This window comes from Ranitomeya variabilis, chromosome 3, assembly GCF_051348905.1.
Source record: "Ranitomeya variabilis isolate aRanVar5 chromosome 3, aRanVar5.hap1, whole genome shotgun sequence".
NCBI classification, from domain to species: domain Eukaryota; kingdom Metazoa; phylum Chordata; class Amphibia; order Anura; family Dendrobatidae; genus Ranitomeya; species Ranitomeya variabilis.
Window position 1 is genome coordinate 247,418,529 of NC_135234.1, and position 21,212 is coordinate 247,439,740.

General features: G+C 42.7%; 1 protein-coding gene across 2 annotated transcripts in view; it reads left to right on the plus strand.

The window, feature by feature from the left end:
* Window positions 1-21,212, plus strand: part of NECTIN3 (nectin cell adhesion molecule 3) — a 230,479-nt gene that overhangs the window by 14,891 nt on the left and 194,376 nt on the right. The gene's annotated exons all lie outside the window — the stretch shown is intronic.

The window sequence follows — 21,212 nt, forward strand, 5'->3', positions numbered from 1 at the left end:
GTTTAGTATGTAATTTCAACCTACAGAGAATGGCTAACCTTTTTCAGCATCCTTGATATGCTGCAGATGTCTTTTATTTGTAGCTTTCTTCATGGCACACTGTCGAAACATACTCTGTTTCTAGGGAAGAACACCTTTGAGGAAAAAACCTCCATGTACCTGTTTGGAAAATGAAAGGCATGTACAGAATAATGGTGTTTGGGCGCCATACTAAGGTTCTCACAGAACAGATCTGTAATGCCTGAGCCACATATTGAAGATTTGTTGCTGTTTACGGTACATAATCCGCCACTTACTCCATTTTCTGTCCATTACAATCAGATCCGCATGTAGTAGAAAAATATCTGCACAGAAATCAGAGCATGCTGTGGATTTTCGTGTGCAAAGCATGCTCAATTTTTAGCGAAAATGCTCCCAAATCCATTTCAAACATTTTCTGCAACTTCTGGATTTAAAAGGTTTGTCTGGGCTGAAGTGAAAAGTCTGCAGTCACTGTGTGTGACTGCACACTGCTTGATCCTGACAGTGTGATGATTTCCATATATTTCCCTTGTGTGTGGCTGGTCATATGACTACACATATGCGATTTGTATCACGTGCTGACTAGACTCACCCAGCTTCTCTCCACACAATAGAATGGAGGGAAGGGGGGATCCGACTAGTTGGCATGTGACCACAAGTATGCTATGCCTGCAGTCACTTGAATACTCACCTGCTTGGGGAATACAGGGGAAGCCTTACACTGTCATAGTGACTGCAACATTTCATTTCAGCCTGAATAACTCCTTTAATCTAATGATGCTAAATACATGATCCCATGTGATGTCCTATATTCCCTTATATTTGAAGCTTGAATAGTGCTGTGTCCCGTTGTTATACGTCAGACATGTCCACTCAGGTATGTGTGAAATTCTACATGCAGCCAGTGTATGAAGAAAAATCTAGAAGCCATGAATACAGCTTTCTGTTTGCCATGCGTAGATTTCCTGTGCCAGGTTATCTTATAGATGTAGGTCTTACGCTGGTCCTACCAAGAGTGGGTAACCTAAGTCTGTGATGTACAGCCCAGTAAGATGTGCCGATGATTTCTCATTCATGCCCTGAGCACTATTGAGTAATGTGATGACGTAACCTTTTCTGCTCTTCTTTATAGTATCCGTTTACTAGTAAAATCCATTCTGTGGACAAAGTATTCATCACAATATTGGCTTCTATACATTACTAGTCAGTAAATAAAAATGTACATTAGTTATTGCTAATGTTTTCCTGGAGCCTGAAGGATGTGATATCTACCGTATATAACAATGCTATATGGCAATACAAATTTTCTTATTTTTCATATAAGCATTTTTTTTTTTCTCTAAACAAATAATTTAACTTACTGTGCATGAAGACATGCAAATACTGAGCAGCTGACAAAAAGTACAGTAAGTCCTTCCAAATACATGTGTATCAGCAAAAGATGATCAGGACAATAGATCACTTGCGCCACAGTATGTCCAGACTTAGAGGGGTAAAGAAGACGAGAGACAAAAGGGTGGATGAAAAGTGAAGGTGAAGAGGGGGAACAAACAGGACAGGGTTTTGTGTATATAAAGCCCAAAGATCCTATCCCAGTATGTGGTAGATGTAGTAATATTAGCAAATATCTCCAAATAGAAGCATGGCATAGTTCTGATTCGCTATGTCGCTTACCCCATGTGCAGGGCATTGTAGTAGCTTTGGTATCCATGGTTACAACCACGAACAACTTATTATCACTATATGAGTGGTTGAAAGGAAGTAAAGATCCGCTGTGTGCGTTAGAGCTGTGGTCACGTGATGCAGATGAGGACCTGATGAGTGGTGATGGAAATGGCAGAAGACGTCTATTGGTAAAAGTACACTACTGGAGGGAGGCAATGATAAAAAATATTGTCCTTTAATGTTCTATAAACATTTGCAGTTGTATCAAATTCACTAGTCCTTTACTTCTGTTTGTAGGCATAAAGCAGCACAGCACTCGTATATAGATGTAACTATATTTATATGCTGTAATCCCTGATCCATCTACTTCTGATTGTTTCTTTGTGTTTCAGAACAGAAGGGACTGTAAATTAAGGAATAACTGTGTGGACACTGCTGAGGGATGATTTACTACCTGTGTGGCATGGGTTACACTCCAGCTGTGCAGTCTCAGTTTAGAACAAAGCACTAATACACCTGTTACGCTTTGTTTTCTAGTTGGGACTGTAGCTTTTGGTCTTTGTTGAAACAGTTGCTCATAGTTGCTTTCTGTAAGCTTACATAGTAATAACACACACTCTGGTGTGTAATCATTTTTACTAAAAGTCGTGACCTGACGTGTGGCAGGACATTTTTTAAATAGTTCTAAAATTTCAGCAGATGGCCCTATAAAAGATACATGTAAACAGTCGTCAGGAATTAAGACACTACGGAGATGTTTTAAAAATGGAATCTGAATGCAGAATTTCACCCCCACACTATTTATATGAGCAAGTATAAAGACAAGTTCAGCTATACGGTTACAAGGCTAGTTCATTCCTCCATTATTTAGTGTTTCAATTGATATTGATATGCAAATGGTTAGCATAGATTTGAAGCCTCTGTCACTCCAGCTGTATTCTCCATCGGCTGCTAGTAGGACAGTCTCTATACTGTGTGACTTTAGGAAAAAGGGGCTGTCAGTAAGGCAGAAGGAGGCAGTGCTGGGCGGGGAATAGAGCTGGAGTGACAGAGACTTGCTATACAGCCTCATTTGCATATCAATTGAAACACTGATTTATCAGTAAGGGAGGAACAAACTGGACATATAAAGGTATTTCTGGATTGGTCCTTGTAAAAGCTATATGCCCATAAAAAAATAGTTTGAAAGTGAAATCCTGCTGACAGATTCCTTGTGAGCCATGTATTTGTGGGACAGATACCTTCAAGAATGCAGAATTTGCTGTAAATAGCCATAGACTCCCATTTACCCTGTAGAGGCCAAAATTCAAGTGATGAATTCTGTTGCCACCATTGGCAAACTCACATCAAGATCCCCATTTAACTCATGCCGATTTGGTGGTGGTTTCACTGCACTTGAATCTGTGGCATTAAAGCACCCCACAGGTAGAGCACACTGAAGTGTTCATCTGTGAGCTTTCTGTTCTGTAGACAAACACACTTTGCTACTAATATATCAAAGTGTTTATGCCTGAAATGGGCGCAAATTTTTTTGCAATGCGGAGTTGAGCAAAAATTAGCGACTTGGTATTTTCATTTTTCAAGCAACGCTGCCAAAAACATCTGACAAAAAACCTATTTTAAGGCTAAGTTCACATTTGCGTATTTGTGTGCAGCATATCATCTGCACGCGTAAACGCATGCCAAAACGCATGTTTACGCAGCATTTTTTATCCGCATCAGCTTACGCATGACGGCAAAAAACCTGCAGCGTTTGAATGCATTTTTGTTTGCATTGTTTATGCACATGCATTCTGTATTTCCAGGAGGGCGTGTCTCAGAACAGTTTCTGGACATGCACAGTCTGGAGTACTCAAGCTCATCCAATGCATGCGTACGCATGTCCTTGCTTACCAGTGCGTTCCCATAGACAGTAATGCGTTTTTTTGACGCACTCAATCAGCAATCGTGGGCATGGCTGCGCATAATTGACGCCTCAAAAAATGCAACATGTTACTTTCGCCGGACACCTTGAAATGTCGCATGCAAACACATGTACATGCGTACATCATGTTAAAGATATGTGCGCATGACGCACGCGGATCTATGCGGATCAAATGCTGCACACAGAAACGCTAATGTGAACCCGGCCTTAGTGATACATCACTGGAATCAGGGGGTCTCTGCCCTTATATCTTGTTCTCAAATAGGATTGCAAAAACCTGCTGACAGATTCCCTTTAAAACACAAGAGATTCTGGCTACCGATGGAGTTGGCTAACATAGGATATGCTTCCTGTGCCACAGCCAATTTTCGTTTTTTGCTTCCCTTCTTATAAGCCATAACTTCTTTTTTTTTCCACCCCCATAAAGGTATGACAGCTTGTGTTTTGTGGGGCATATTGTACTTTTAAATGGCAACATTCATTTTACTGAATAATGTACTGAAAAATGGGGAAAAAAAAAACTTGCTCAAGTTTCTCGCATTGCACTCACAAGTGTGACACCGGCCATTTTCTGGCTATGTGCACACGTTGCAGATTCGGATTTGTGTGCGGATTTTTCCGCACCGTTTTTTCAAAATCCGCAGGTAAAACGCACTGCAGATTTACTGTGGATTTCCTGCGGTTTTTGTGTGGATTCCTATTGAAGAGCAGGTGTAAACCGCTGCGGAATCCGCACAAAGAATTGACATGCTACGTAAAATACAACACAGCGTTTCCGCGCGGTATTTTCCGCAGCATGTGCACTGCAGATTTCGTTTTCCATACATTTACGTGGTACTGTACAACGCATGGACAACTGCTGCGAAGCCGCAGAGGCCAATCCGCTGCAGATCCGGAGCAAAATCCACAACGTGTGCACGTAGCCTCTGAGCTTCCTCTTATTACAAGTGCTCGGAGAATAGTAGAGCTGCACTGTAATGTCATTATATACAATGTTCTAGATCTGTCCCAGGTATCAGGTAATAGTTCTCCAATACCTCAGATAGGTCAGAGCGTTGTTTGTGTAAAATGTTGCTCTCTTGATCATCCTCATTACTGCTCACTGCTGCAGCTCTCCTTTCTCAGTTCTGTAATGACATTCATATTGTAATTACTTGACAGTGCCAGGAGAGGAGTGCGGCAGTGGTGAAAAGAATCGTGCAAGCAGTGTTTGGTACTAGGAGCGCTCTGTACGCATCCTAGGTAACGGCCCTTAGGGTATGTGCACACGTAGAATGGTCCACTGCGGATTTTTCCAGCGGATTTGATAAATCCACAGGGCAAAAGCCCTGCTTTTTTCCTGCGGATTTATTGCAGATTTACCGCGGTTTTTGTGCGGATTCCACTGCGGTTTTACACCTGCGGTTTTCTATTATGGAGCAGGTGTAAAACCGCTGCGGAATCCGTACAAAGAATTGACGTGCTGCTGAATGTAAACCGCTGTGTTTCCGCGTGGTTTTTCCCGCAGCATGTGCACTGCGGATTGCGTTTCCCATAGGTTTACATGGGAAACTGCTGTGGATCCGCAGCTGCGGAAATGCTGCAGATCCGCCGCAAAATCCGCAGCGTGTGCACATAGCCTTATACTTGGGATAGATCCAGAGTATTGTATTTGTGTAGTTTTTTTTTTTTTTTTTGTAGCCACTTAGTTGAAGGGGAAATTGGCATATTAGCTGCTAAAATTTATGACACCTAACTTTGTGACTGAGAGGAGAAATGGGGAAAAAAAGAAAACTTTTTGTTTAGCTCTTCAGACAATTTATCATGAGGTAGCCAGTTTAACATGCAAATGTGGTGAAAGTCCTTCTTTTAAGATGATATGAGAATTTAATGTTGAGTGGATCATAATGGATTGCTCTAGTCTCTAGTCCTGTATTTAGTTTCTAACTTCATGATGTCATTGTTTTTTCTCATAATAAGGCAAAAACAAATATTACTTATGGTACAGCAGCTTGCACTTCCATCTGTACCAACAAGTACTTGGACTGACTGTAACAATACAGACTGTATTTACAGAGGAGATATTATTTTCTCGCAAATTAATTCTATTTCTGATTGCAACCATCCTTTTCCAAAGCACACATGTAGTAAATGTTGCTTACAGTGCCAGCATTCTCCTCAGTGTTAGGTCAATTTCCCCGACCGTGTTTTCGGTCCAATGCTGTCCATGAAAAAACAGACAGCATTCAGATCAATGTTATTCAATGGGGCAGTGCAGATGAGCAATTATTTTTTCACTGTCAGAATCTGCCCTTGAAAAAAAATGCATGCACTAGCTTCTTCCACGTGTTGGATCCTTACTTAGCCCACATATTGTATCTGATTTCTATGGCTAAATTGCAGTTCTTTATCATGGGAAACTCTATTTGGTCTTGTAATTTTTAAAAGGAACCATGACCCCTGATGCACAATATCCAATCTGTGAGCAGCATGTATCAGGCCCTGGCTGTATAAACACAGCACGTGTATGTGAAAAACATACCGTACTTTCAAAGCTGCTTGAGATCAACACTGCGAGGTAGACTAGTCGGACAGGTGGGTCCCTGCCAGCTTCTCTCGGCCCACTGCCCAGGATTGACAGGCTTGTGCCTATAGGCAGAGACCTGTCAATCCAGGGCAGCGAGTGGAGAGAATCCACCTGTCCCAGCTAGTCTCCAGCAGGGCTCAGTCCCCGGCGTTTTTTAAAGTATGTTTTTCTCTGAAACATCACAGCATTCTGAGTTAGACATCTGTCTGTTTATACAGCCAGTGCATGACACATATTGCTCGCGGATTGGGCAGCATGCATCAGGTGTTAGGATCACTTTAACCCCTTTCCAACGTCAGGCATAATAGTATGCCGACGTCGGACTCCCTCCCTTTGATGTGGGCTCCAGCGGTGAGCCCTCATCTTTCCCGGTACATGCCAGCTGTTTTGAACAGCTGACATGTGCTCAGAATAGCTTCGGGTGGAATCTTGAGCCACCCTCTGATATTAACCCGTTAAATGCCGCTGTCAAATGCTGACAGCGGCATTTAACCCATGCTTCCGGCCATCGGACCGGAAACGCGTCCATCGGTGACCCCCGTCACGTGACCGCGGGTCACCGGTACATTGGCAAGACAACCAGAGGTCTCCTGGAGAACTCTATGGTTGTCACTGCCGGATTGCTGTGAGCGCCACCCAGTGGTCGGCGCTCATAGCAAGTGAGTAATTTACTACATAGAGAAGATTATTATTATTTATTTATATAGCACCATTAATTCCATGGTGCTGTATATGAGAAGGGGTTACATACAAATACAGATATCACTTACAGTAAACAAACTAACAATGACAGAATGGTACAGCGGGGAGAGGACCCTGCCCTTGCGGGCTTACATTCTACAGGATGGTGGGGAAGGAGGCAGTAGGTCGGGGGTTGCAGGAGCTCCAGTGGTGTTGAGGTGGTTGTGTGGTCATTACATGTTGTAAGCTTTCTTGAAGAGGTGGGTTTTCAGGTTTCTTTACAAGGATCCAAATGTGGTGGATAACCGGACGTGTTGGGGCTCAGAATTCCACAGGATGGGGGATATTCGGGAGAAGTCTTGGAGGCAATTGGGTGAGGAGCGAATAAGTGTGGAGGAGAGAAGGAGGTCTTGGGAGGACGGAGATTACATGAGGGAAGATATTGAGAGATTAGTTTGGAAATATATGGATCTGATCATCGCCTCTATGTATCAGAGCTGATTGGGTTGTGGCAGCTTCTAGTCTCCCATGGAGACTATTGAAGCATGCCAAAAGTAAAAAAAAAAAAAAAAAAAAAGTTTTTAAAGATATAAAAAAAATGATAAAAGTTCAAATCACCCCCCTTTTGCCCTAATAAATAAAACAATAAAAAAATCAAGCATACCGTACACATATTTGGTATTGCCGCGTTCAGAATAGCCCGATCTATCAATAAAAAAAGGATTAACCTGGTCGCTAAACGGCGTAGCAAGAAAAAAGTAAAAACGCCAGAATTACGCTTTTTTTTGTCGCCATGACATTGCATTAAAATGCAATAATGGGCGATCAAAAGATTGTATCTGCACCAAAATGGTATCATTAAAAACGTCAGCTCGGCACGCAAAAAATAAGCCCCGACCCGAGATCAGAAAAAATGGAGACGCTACGGGTATCGGAAAATGGCGCAATTTTTTTTTTTTTTTTTAATATACAGAGTTTGAAATTATTTTTACCACTTAGATAAACTTAGCTAAAAAGAACCTATACATGTTTGACGTCTATGAACTCGCAATAACCTGGAGAATCATAATGGCATGTCAGTTTTAGCATTTAGTGAACATAGTAAAAAACCAAAACAAAAAAACTGTGGGATTGCATTTTGTATGCAATTTCACCGCACTTTTAATTTTTTTCCCGTTTTACAGTACACGATATGTTAAAATCAAAAACACAACTCGTCCCGCAAAAAACAAGCCCTCACATGGCCATATTGACAGAAAAATAAAAAAGTTATGGCTCTGAGAAGAAGGGGAGCAAAAAATGAAAATTTAAAACCAAAAACACCTCTGGTCGTTAAGGGGTTAAGCAAACAGCAATACCTTCCGACCCCACTTCATACTCTCCCCATAAGTGATCCAAGTATATGTGCCCTTTGAAGAACAGGGCAATAAGCCACTGCCAGACCTTTTAATAACAAAAGCTTGGATGTAGTAAAATTCTGAATAGCAGTCCTCTTATTCATCTGTGTATGGGCACTTATTTTTCACATATACACTAGCCATTTTTTTTAATTTGTGCAAAAATCTATTATATATGTACACACAAATCTCTATATGTAAAATATTTATAATGCTGCAAAGTAAATGCTTTCCAAAATAGAACGGTTAATAGTTTTATTTTTTATCAATTAACAAAATGCAAAGTGATTGCATCAATTATACCAAACAGGTGATAATGATCACTGTCATATGCAAGTTGAAGCAATTATTAAAGGGAACCTGTCACCCCCCCCCCCCCCCCCACGCGTTTTTAACTAAAAGAGCCACCTTGTGCAGCAGTAATGCTGCATTCTGACAAGGTGGCTCTTTTAGTTCTGGGTGCTGTAACTGCAGAAATAATCAGTTTTATAATTTGTCCTAAATACCTTGTCTTCAGACAAGGAGGCAGGCCTTTCCCCCCGCTGCAGACGCCGCACAGCCGTCACTCAAATCTTCTTGGCGCCAGCGCCGCCTCCTCACCGCTGTTTTAAAATGAGCCGGCGCCTGCGCTCTTTTCTCCTGCCTTGGGCAGGCGCAGTGAGCGCTGCCCGTCTGTCCTCATATGCAGTCTAGCTGACTGCGCCTGTGTGGCCGTCCTGCCTGTGAATCCCAGCCCCGCAATGTGAATAAATCAGAAGACACTGCGGGGCTGGGATTCACAGGCAGTGCGGCCGCACAGGCACAGTCAGCTAGACTGCATATGAGGGCAGAGGACGGGCAGCGCTCACTGCGCCTGCCCAAGGCAGGAGAAAAGAGCGCAGGCGCCGACTCATTTCAAAACAGCGCTGAGGAGGCGGCGCCCCGGCACCAAGAAGACTTGAGTGACGGCTGTGTGTCGTCTGCAGCGGGGGGAAAGGCCTGCCTCCTTGACTGAAGACAAGGTATTTAGGACAAATTATAAAACTGATTATTTCAGCAGTTACAGCACCCAGAACTAAAAGAACCACCTTGTCAGAATGCAGCATTACTGCTGCACAAGTGGCTCTTTTAGTTAAAAACGCCTGGGAGGGGGGTGACAGGTTCCCTTTAACTGAACTTTCTGTATAGGAGGCTTAAAACTGGGTGAGGAACAGCCAAACTCTGTTACAAAGGTGAGGAAAAAGACTTTTTCATGTCGCAGAAGATCTTTCACCAAATTCTTCATGTTGAGCTGGACACAATATAATGGTGGCATCAGAGTGGAATAAAACGATTTCTTATTTTTTTTACCGTTGTGGTTATATTGGCAATCAAAGTATTTAGCACCTAAGTACCGTATTTTTTACTTTATAGGACGCACCTGATTATAGGATGCACCCCCAAATTTGGTGAAGAAAAATAGAAAAAAATATTTTTTTATGTTAAATGGGGGTCTGTTTTACAATGCCAGTGTCCATCTTACAAATCATATTGATGTCCCTCATCCTGGTATCTATATAACCCCCATCCTGGCACATTCCCCCCTGTGTTGCTGGCACACCACTGCCCCCTGTGCACACCACTGCCCCCCTCCCCCCGTGCTGCTGGCACACCACTGCCCCCCTGTGCTGCTGGCACATCACTGCCCCCCCATCCCATCCTGGATATTGCTCCCCCTGGTCACTATATGCCCCCCTGCTGGCACGCACATGATAAAATAACAAACACTTAACTCACCTTCCGAGGATGGCTCTGTGCTCCCAGCTCCTCGGTTGCGCTTCCAGTTTCCTGGGCATCCTATCATGTGACGTGGGCACACAGTGATGACATCACTGCTGATCACATGATCTGATGTCAACACAGACACAGGAAATGCCATGGGGGAGCTGGGAGCACCCAGCCATCATTGCAAGGTGAGTTAAGTGTTTGTTATTTTATCATGTGCGTGTCAGCAGGGGGCATATAGTGACCGTGGGGCCATGTGCATGCCAGCAGGGGGCATATAGAGAGAGGGGGGCCATGTGTGTGCCAGCAGGGGGGCATATCAAGAGTGACCAGGGGAGCCATATCCATGATGGGAGGGGGGAGAGTGCAGGCACATGTAATATGCACCACTCCCATCAACCAACTCGGCGCAGCTTCAGCACCTAGGTGATGGACAGCAGGTGCAGTGAATATTGCATGAGGCTAATGAGAGGGAGCACATGACCTCTCCCTGTCTCTGCAGCCAGCCCACTCCAGCCCCCTGACACCACTCCAGAGCCGCCCCCTCCTCTACAGCACAGCACACATTCGGATTGTAAGACACACCCCCCACTTTCCCCCAAAATTTAGAGGAACAGAAGTGCGTCTTATAATCCGAAAAACACGGTAGTTAACTTTAGTTAAGTCCAAGTGTTTGTTATTAGACACTCTTCACTGGAGGCACATACTTCTTCTCCCTGTATAAGTTGCTGTTTGATAACACCCACTTTGGCGTAACTAAAGTTAACTTATTCGGTGCCAGGGATTAGGGATTCTTAGCCATATTAGATTATTTCGGAGTAAATAAAAATATAAGACCCTGTCATATTTTTGGAGAAACACTGTAGTTCAACTGTTTCAGGAGGATGCAGGGCCCTGCTTGCAAGACAGTTACTTTATGGCAAATAAATATAGATTGATTGCTATATAAGCTTCCTTCCATTATGTTTTAGTGACTGATTTTCTTTAGTGCTCATACTAATTTGTGAGAAAAATGTGCAGTCTGATAAAAAATCGGATTGCACTCTGACGAATGTTCTTCAATGCGTGACATCTCATCTGCAATTTATTTTTTCTCAGCTGAAATCGGACTGATAAAAAAATCACAGCATGCTGCGTTTGTCCTCGTATCTCGGACAAGACGCTCTAATGCAAGTCAATGGGTGCGAGAAAAAAATTGCACGGCATACGGACCATCCATATGCCGTCTGATTTTACAGATACCTTACCATTCTGGGGCATAGAACACTGTAAATGGTCCTGTAAATGATTGTAGAATCTAATATATATATATATATATATATATATATATATATATATATATATATATATATATATATATATATATATATATATATATATATATATATATATATATATATATATTACACACACACATGTACACTCACCGGCCACTTTATTAGGTACACCATGCTAGTAACGGGTTGGACCCCCTTTTGCCTTCAGAACTGCCTCAATTCTTCGTGGCATAGATTCAACAAGGTGCTGGAAGCATTCCTCAGAGATTTTGGTCCATATTGACATGATGGCATCACACAGTTGCCGCAGATTTGTCGGCTGCACATCCCAAAGATGCTCCATACAAGGCAGGATGGATCCATGCTTTCATGTTGTTTACGCCAAATTCTGACCCTACCATCCGAATGTCGCAGCAGAAATCGAGACTCATCAGACCAAGCAACGTTTTTCCAATCTTCTACTGTCCAATTTCGATGAGCTTGTACAAATTGTAGCCTCAGTTTCCTGTTCTTAGCTGAAAGGAGTGGTACCCGGTGTGGTCTTCTGCTGCTGTAGCCCATCTGCCTCAAAGTTCGACGCACTGTGCGTTCAGAGATGCTCTTAGGCATACCTTGGTTGTAACGGGTGGCGATTTGAGTCACTCTTGCCTTTCTATCAGCTCAAACCAGTCTGCCCATTCTCCTCTGACCTCTGGCATCAACAAGGCATTTCCGCCCACAGAACTGCCGCTCACTGGATTTTTTTTCTTTTTCGGACCATTCTCTGTAAACCCTAGAGATGGTTGTGCGTGAAAATCCCAGTAGATCAGCAGTTTCTGAAATACTCAGACCAGCCCTTCTGGCACCAACAACCATGCCACGTTCAAAGGCACTTAAATCACCTTTCTTCCCCATACTGATGCTCGGTTTGAACTGCAGGAGATTGTCTTGACCATGTCTACATGCCTAAATGCACTGAGTTGCCGCCATGTGATTGGCTGATTAGAAATTAAGTGTTAACAAGAAGTTGGACAGGTGTACCTAATAAAGTGGCCGGTGAGTGTATATGTTGCAGAGGAAAGAAAATACAGATGCTATGTGAGAAAAATCGCATTGTACTCGCATGAGACTTGCAGGGCATTCGTCCTTTTTTCCCACATATGGGTGTGAGCCCTTATGGGGAATGCCACATAAGAATAAGGCTGGGGTCACACTTGCGAATGCAATGCGAGAAACTCGCCTCAATACCTGGCACTGCCACCGGCACTCGGGACCGGAGTGTGCGGCTACATGTATTTCTATGCAGCCAAACGCTCTGGTCCTGAGTATTGATGCGAAAGACTCCCGCAAGTTTATCGTATTGCACTCGGAAGTGTGACCCCGGCCTAAAGAAACTACTCTTACATAATGTATATTAACGATATGTAATCTAATAGAACACACAATAACATGGGAATGTTCTTTAAAATAATCTTAACCTTTTAATAATTAGCATTTAAGATATCGAATTTCTACAAATGACAAAGATCTTGGTTTCAGCAGTATTGGAGACATCACCCAGAAAACAGATGGATCGACACTGTTTCTGTTTAAGTCACAAACTATGAATGCTGGAGGATCAGGGAGATAATTAATTAGATACAAGAAACTATCCGTAAGCCTATGGTGAATAATACTTAAATAAGGACTACATCTGTTCCGTTTGTAAAAAGGAAAAAAGCTCCTCATTACATATCGGGACCTCACAATGTTTTTATAAATGCTATGAACTTTGATTTCTTCAACCCTAAAATTCTGTGAAAAGTTAAATGTGAAATGATTTGTACATACCGGTACATTATTTTAAAGGGAACCTGTCACCCCCCCCAGGCGTTTGTAACTAAAAGAGCCACCTTGTGCAGCACTAATGCTGCATTCTGACAAGGTGGCTCTTTTAGTTCTTGGTGCTGTAACTGCAGAAATAATCGATTTTGCAATTTGTCCAAAATACCTTGAAACAGTCCTGGGGGCAGGTGTTTCCCCCCTAATGCAGACGCAGCACCGCCGTCACTCATGCCCTCTTGGTGCCTGGCGCCGCCTCCTCAGCGTTGTTTTCAACTGTCTCGGTGCCTGCACTGTTATCTTATGCTTTGGGCATGCGCAGTTAGCGCTGCCCGTCTTCTGACATCATTTGATGTCTTGCTGACTTAACCCCAGAGTGTGAATAAATCAGAAGACCCTGCGGGGCGGGATCTCAGGCAGCGCAGCTGCACAGGCGCAGTCAGCAAGACAACAAATGTCAGAAGACGTCCGTCTTCTCCCTGGGCGCCGCCATCTTCCAAAATGGCGGGCGCATGCGCAGTGCGCCCGCCGAATCTACCGGCCGGCAGATTCATTACAAAGTACATTTTGATCGCTGTGGTAGGTTCTATCACAGCGATCAAAATAAAAAAATAATAAATAACCCCCCCCCCCCCCCCCCTTTATCACCCCCATAGGTAGGGACAATAATAAAATAAAGAAAATATTTTTTTTTTCTTTTTCCACTAGGGTTAGGGTTAGAACTAGGGTTAGAACTAGGGGTAGGGTTAGGGTTAGAACTAGGGGTAGGGTTAGGGTTAGGGGTAGGGTTATGGTTATGGCATGTGCACACAGTGCGGATTTGGCCGCGGATCCGCAGTGGATTGGCCGCGGATCCGCAGCGGATTGGCCGCGGATCCGCAGCGGATTGGCCGCTGCGAATTCGTAGCAGTTTTCCATCAGGTTTACAGTACCATGTACACCTATGGAAAACCAAATCCGCTGTGCCCATGGTGCGGAAAATTCCGTGCAGAAACGCTGCGTTGTATTTTCCGCAGCATGTCAATTCTTTGTGAGGATTCCGCAGCGTTCTACACCTGTTCCTCAATAGGAATCCGCAGGTGAAATCCGCACAAAAAGACACTGGAAATCTGCTGTAAATCCGCAGGTAAAACGCAGTGCCTTTTACCTGCAGATTTTTCAAAAATCGTGCGGAAAAATCTCACACGAATCCGCAACGTGGGCACATAGCCTTAGGGTTAGGGTTGGAATTAGAGTTAGGGTTGAAATTAGGGCTAGGGTTGGAAATAGGGTTAAGATTAGGCTTGTGGTTAGGGTTACGGATAGGGTTAGGGGTGTGTTGGGCTTACAGTTGTGGTTAGGGTTGGGATTAGGGTTAGGGTTGGGATTAGGGTTAGGATTAGGGTTGGAATCAGGGTTACGGGTGTGTTGGGGTTAGGGTTGTGGTTAGGGGTGTGTTGGGGTTAGGGTTGTGATTTAGGGTTGTGGCTACAGTTGGGATTAGGGGTGTGTTGGGGTTAGTGTTGAAGTTAGAATTGAGGGGTTTCCACTGTTTAGGCACATGAGGGGTCTCCAAACGCAACATGGCGCCACCATTGATTCCAGCCAATCTTGCGGTCAAAAAGTCAAATGGTGCTCCCTCCCTTCCAAGCCCCGACGTGCGCCCAAACAGTGGTGTACCCCCACATTTGGGGTACCAGCGTACTCAGGACAAACTGGGCAACAACTGTTGGGGTCCAATTTCTCCTGTTACCCTTGCAAAAATAAAAAATTACTTGCTAAAACATAATTTTTGAGGAAAGAACAATTATTTTTTATATTCACGGCTCTGCGTTATTGACTTCTGTGAAGCACTTGGGGGTTGAAAGTGCTCACCACACATCTAGATAAGATCCTTCGGGGGTCTAGTTTCCAAAATGGGGTCACTTGTGGGGTGTTTCTACTATTTAGGCACATCAGGGGCTCTGCAAATGCAACATGATGCCCCCAGACCATTCCATCAAAGTCTGCATTTCAAATGTCACTACTTCCCTTCCGAGCCCTGAGGTGCGCCCAAACAGTGGTTTACCCCCACATATGGGGTATCAGCGTACTCACAAAAAACTGGGCAACAAATATTGGGGTCCAATTTCTCCTGTTACCCTTGTGAAAATAAAATTTGCTTGCTAAAACATCTTTTTTGAGGAAAGAAAAATGATTTTTTATTTTCACGGCCCTGCGTTGTAAACTTCTGTGAAGCTCTTGGGGGTTGAACGTGCTCACCACACATCTAGATAAGTTCCTTGGGGGGTCTAGTTTCCAAAATGGGGTCACTTGTGGGGGGTTTCTACTGTTTAGGCATATCAGGGGCTCTGCAAACGTAACATGATGCCCGCAGACCATTCCATCAAAGTCTGCATTCCAAAACGTCACTACTTCCCTTCCGAGCCCCGGCATGTGCCCAAACAGTGGGTTACCCCCACATATGGGGTATCAGCGTACTCACAACAAACTGGGCAACAACTATTGGGGTCCAATTTCTCCTGTTACCCTTGCAAAAATAAAAAATTCTGGGCTAAAAAAATATTTTTGAGGAAAGGAAACACATTTATTATTTTCACGGCTCTGCGTTATAAACTTCTGTGAAGCACTTGGGGGTTCAAAGTGCTCACCACACATCTAGATAAGTTCCCTTGGGGGTCTAGTTTCCAAAATGGAGTCACTTGTGGGGAGTTCCTCCTGTTTAGGCACATCAGGAGCTCTGCAAACGCAACCTGACGCCCGCAGAGCATTCCATCAAAGTCTGCATTTCAAAACGTCACTACTTCCCTTCCAAACCCCGACGTGTGCCAAAACAGTGGTTTACCCCCACATATGGGGTATCAGCGTACTCAGGAGAAACTGGACAACAACTTTTGGGGTCCAATTTCTCCTGTTACCCTTGGGAAAATAAAAAATTGTGGGCTAAAAAATTATTTTTGAGAAAAGAAAAATTATTTTTTATTTTCATGGCTCTGCGTTATAAACTTCTGTGAAGCACTTGGGGGTTCAAAGTGCGCACTATGCTTCTAGATAAGTTCCTTGGGGGGTCTAGTTTCCAAAATGGGGTCACTTGTGCGGGAGCTCCAATGTTTAGGCACACAGGGGCTCTCCAAACGCGACATGGTGTCCGCTAATGATTGGAGCTAATTGTCCATTCAAAAAGCCAAATGGTGTGCCTTCCCTTCCGAGCCCTACGGTGCGCCCAAATAGTGGTTTACCCCCACATATGGGGTATCATCGTACTCAGGACAAACTGGACAACAACATTTGGGGTCCAATTTCTCCTATTACCCTTGGGAAAATAAAAAATTCTGGGCTAAAAATCATTTTTGAGGAAAGAAAAATTATTTTTTATTTTGACGGCTCTGCGTTATAAACTTCTGTGAAGCACCTGGGGGTTATAAGTGCTCACTATGCATCTAGATAAGTTCCTTGGGGGGTCTAGTTTCCAAAATGGGTTCACTTGTGGGGGAGCTCCAATGTTTAGGCACACAGGGGCTCTCCAAACGTTACATGGTGTCTGCTAGCGATGGAGATAATTTTTCATTCAAAAAGTCAAATGGCGCTCCTTCCCTTCCGAGCCTTACCATGTGCCCAAACAGTGGTTTACCCCCACATGTGAGGTATCGGTGTACTCAGGAGAAATTGTCCAACAAATTTTAGGATCCATTTTATCCTGTTGCCCATGTGAAAATGAAAAAACTGAGGCTAAAATAATTTTTTTGTGAAAAAAAAGTACTGTTTCATTTTTACGGATCAATTTGTGAGCACCTGGGGGTTTAAAGTGCTCACTATGTTTCTAGATAAGTTCCTTGGGGGGTCTAGTTTCCAAAATGGGGTCACTTGTGGGGGAGCTCCAATGTTTAGGCACATGGGGGCTCTCCAAACGCGACATGGTGTCCGCTAAAGATTGGAGCCAATTTTTAATTGAAAAAGTCAAATGGCGCTCCTTCCCTTCCGAGCCCTGCCGTTCACCCAAACAGTGGTTTACCCCCACATATGAGGTATCAGCGTACTCAGGACAAATTGGACAACAACGTTCGTGGTCCAGTTACTCCTTTTACCCTTGGGAAAATAAAAAATATTTCGCCAAAAGATCATTTTTGTGACTAAAAAGTTAAATGTTCATTTTTTACTTCCATGTTGCTTCTGCTGCTGTGAAACACCTGAAGGGTTAATAAACTTCTTGAATGTGGTTTTGAGCACCTTGAGGGGTGCAGTTTTTAGAATGGTGTCACTTTTGGGTATTTTCAGCCATATAGAACCCTCAAACTGACTTCAAATGTGATGTGGTCCCGAAAATAAATGGTTTTGTAAATTTTGTTGTAAAAATGAGAAATCACTGGTCAAATTTTAACCCTTATAACTTCCTAGCAAAAAAAAAATTGTTTCCAAAATTGTGCTGATGTAAAGTAGACATGTGGGAAATGTTATTTATTAACTATTTTGTGTCACATAACTCTCTGGTTTAACAGAATAAAAATTCAAAATGTGAAAATTGCGAAATTTTCAAAATTTTTGCCAAATTTCCGTTTTTTTCACAAATAAACTCAGAAACTATCGACCTAAATTTACCACTAACATGAAGCCCAATATGTCACGAAAAAACAATCTCAGAATCGCTAGGATCCGTTGAAGCGTTCCTGAGTTATTACCTCATAAAGGGACACTGGTCAGAATTGCAAAAAACGGCAAGGTCATTAAGGCCAAAATAGGCTGGGTCATGAAGGGGTTAAAAACTGTTAAAAGTGAGAAAAAAAAAGTTCAAATCACCCCCCTTTGGCCGATTTAAAATATTTTTTAAAAATACACGCGCTATCGCCGCATTCAGAAAAGTCCGCACTATAAAAATAATGAATCTCATCGGTAAACACTGTAAACAGGAAAAAAATAGAGAACCTGAAAATAGTTTTTTTGGTCACTGCAATTGCATGAAAAATGCTGGAACAAGAGATCAAAACATCACATCTATCCCAAAATGATTTCAATAAAAAAGTCTCGTCCTGCAAATGGTAAGCTGTCACACAGCTCCATCAACCGAAAAATGAGGTTTCTTTTTAAATCATGAGTGTATCCAAACTGCGTGACCTTTTTTGTTACCTGTTTTTAATATGAAGAAATAAATAGATGTTTTAAGAAACCTTGGATTTCCTGGGATCATTTGTCCAAAGAGGCGCTGGATGTCAACTATTTGAAAAATGAAAACGTTACGGGTCTCAGAAAATGGCAACCCAAATAACTTTATTTTGCAAACTTCTAATTTTTTTCACCATTAAAATAATAGCATACATGTCCAGATTTTTTTTAGCGCTGTAATCGTACTGATGAGCAGAATCATTTTTCACTGTCATTTACAAAAGTCTTGCATATACTATTTATTGATCACAACATAGAGAGTGATTCATTGTTTACAATGCCATAACTTAGTATTTTGTAGCATAACCTCTTGCTTTAATTACTGCACCAGACTGAAGGGGCATTGAAGCCACTAGGGTATTCCACGCCTCCTGTTATGCCCGACAATTAGCATACTGAGCTCTTATAACTTAATAGCACTCCCTGTGCTCACATAGTGTTACTGCAGGCTCTTACATCGTGAGGAGTGTTAGCAGGGACATTATTTGAGTGCAGCCGCAGTGTCCTTGCAGAAGTGCTGTTGACTGAGCTTTTGCCAAGCAAAGGGTGCGGGGATGCTCTCTCAATTGCATACAAAACAAATAGGTTTTCTTTGTAAACATCATAAGTTACAATATTTTTGGGCAACTCTGCAATTATGTAAAACTATTTCTACTTTTGGCATTTACAGCTATGCCAGCATGGGTGGGGGTTAAGCACGTTTGTCAAGTTCATCATAAGTTACGCCACTTAAGTGGAATAACTTTTCCACATTTGTACAACAGCCTCCCGCAGGCATACATTTGTGGCGATGGCGCATGCTGGGTACCAGGCGCACCTGATTCATTAAATAGTGATTCTGCCAAACGAATCTGGTCCGTGTACTCTAGCGATTGCTTCAGTAAGACTGGCGTGCGCTACACACGTTTTAATAAATTCTTCCCTAAGTTATTATTTATGTAGCACCATTAATTCCATGGTGCTGTACATGAGAAGGGGTTACATCAAAATACAAATATCACAGCAAACAAAACTAACAATGACAGACTGGTACAGAGGGAAGAGGACCCTGCCCTTGCGGGCTTACATTCTGCAGGATTATGGGGAAGGAGACAGTAGGTCGGGGGTTGCAGTAGCTCCGATGGTGTTGAGGTGGCCGTGTGGTCATTACAGGCTGTAAGTTTCTTTGAAGAGGTGGGTTTTCAGGTTCCTTTTGAAGGATCCAAATGTGGATATCCAGATGTGTTGGGGCACAGAATTCCAGAGGATGGGGGATATTCAGGAGAAGTCTTGGAAGCGATTGGGTGAGGAGCGAATAAGCGTGGAGGAGAGAAGGAGATCTTGGGAGAACCAGAGATTACGTGAGGGAAGATATTGAGAGATTAGTTTGGAAATATACGGAGGAGAAAGGTTATGGATGGCTTTGTAGGTAATTGTTAGTAGTTTAAACTGGATACGCTGGGAAATTGGGAGCCAGTGAAGGAGTTTGCAAAGAGGGGAAACAGGAGTGTAGCGAGGAGAGAGATTAATTAGTCGGGCAGCAGAGTTAAGGATGGACTGGAGGGGTGCGAGAGTGTTAGAAGGTAGGCCACAAAGAAGGATGTTGCAATAGTCGAGGCGGGAGATGATTAGGGCATGCACAAGCAGTTTGGTAGAGTGATGGTTGAAGTTCCCCACATACTGTATATGTTTAATCATTTTGGAGGTGACTGAGTCCCTTTATGCAAAACTGTCTATTAGTTTTGGAAGTGCAGGCTTTGTGTCTTAGGTATTTGACACACCCATTTTAAAAATTAAATGTGCATTTCCTCTTGTGACTTTTTTTCTGCTACAAGAACTATTCATAAGTTTGGGGGTAGGAATATTTTTAGAGCCGTGCATTACATTGCAGAATTTGTAAGTGTTATGTGAACTCCTTTTAATGAATGCTGCTTGATCAGCATGAACTAATTCTGGAATAATGGACTCAAGTTTAGATGCTAGAATTTTAGCAGAGACATTTGTACTCTTAATTAAAGAGACGGTTTCCTAGTTAGTGCAGAAATGAAGACCCCCTTCTCCTGTGTAACTGCAGCAGAAGGTCTAAGCACTAATGATGTACTAAATGAAGATTTAATTCACCCAATTATAAAAAAGATCATTTAGAGTTCTGGTGTGCTAGAAAGAAGTGCAGCTCCATAGAACTGAAAACGGAGTGTCTTCTGAAGACTTATGCATCATTTATGTTCTATGCTGATGGGAAACTGACTGATTCAGTAGCTTCCTAGCTTTTTTTTTTTATTGCTGTAATGATGGTTGTGGCATATAGTAAGGTTCTATTAGGGGTTAACATAATGTAACGGAATCTTTTTCGTCATTTTCAGCATAACTAAACCCATGTCCTATAAACTGTAATCTTTGACACTGTGAAAATGATATCAATCATATTAGCCTGTGAAGGACTTCCTTGTTTGCAGAATGGCACCAATTGTGAAGGTTAAGCACGCAGCTTCAGATGACCGTATCAGTTGGTGCATTGCACTCACGGTGACATTTTGATGCACGCAGCAAATCATTACTGTAATTTAATTAGCGTGCTTCAGATGTATAGCTGGCTTTGCATCGTCCCCAAGTCACGGTGTGTGGATGGAAAACTGAGTTGTCCTCTCATTCGGGTTCTGATGTAAATAATCATCTGTGTATGGATGATCTACCAGAATCTAACACATAACAGTAGTTTTCAAAATAATAGCAGTGTGCTCCAATACATGAGTTACTCACAACTTCTTTATACTAGTTTTTGTTTCCATGGATTGAGAACATTGCACACGGTTTTCTAATTCAAAACATGAAGAGAAATGTATACATTTCTTTTTAACTACCGTATATACTCGAGTATAAGCCGACCCGAGTATAAGCCGACCCCCCTAATTTTGCCACAAAAAACTGGGAAAACTTATTGACTCGAGTATAAGCCTAGGGTGGAAAATGCAGCAGGTACCGGTGAATTTCAAAATTAAAAATAGATACTCCATACCGTTCAT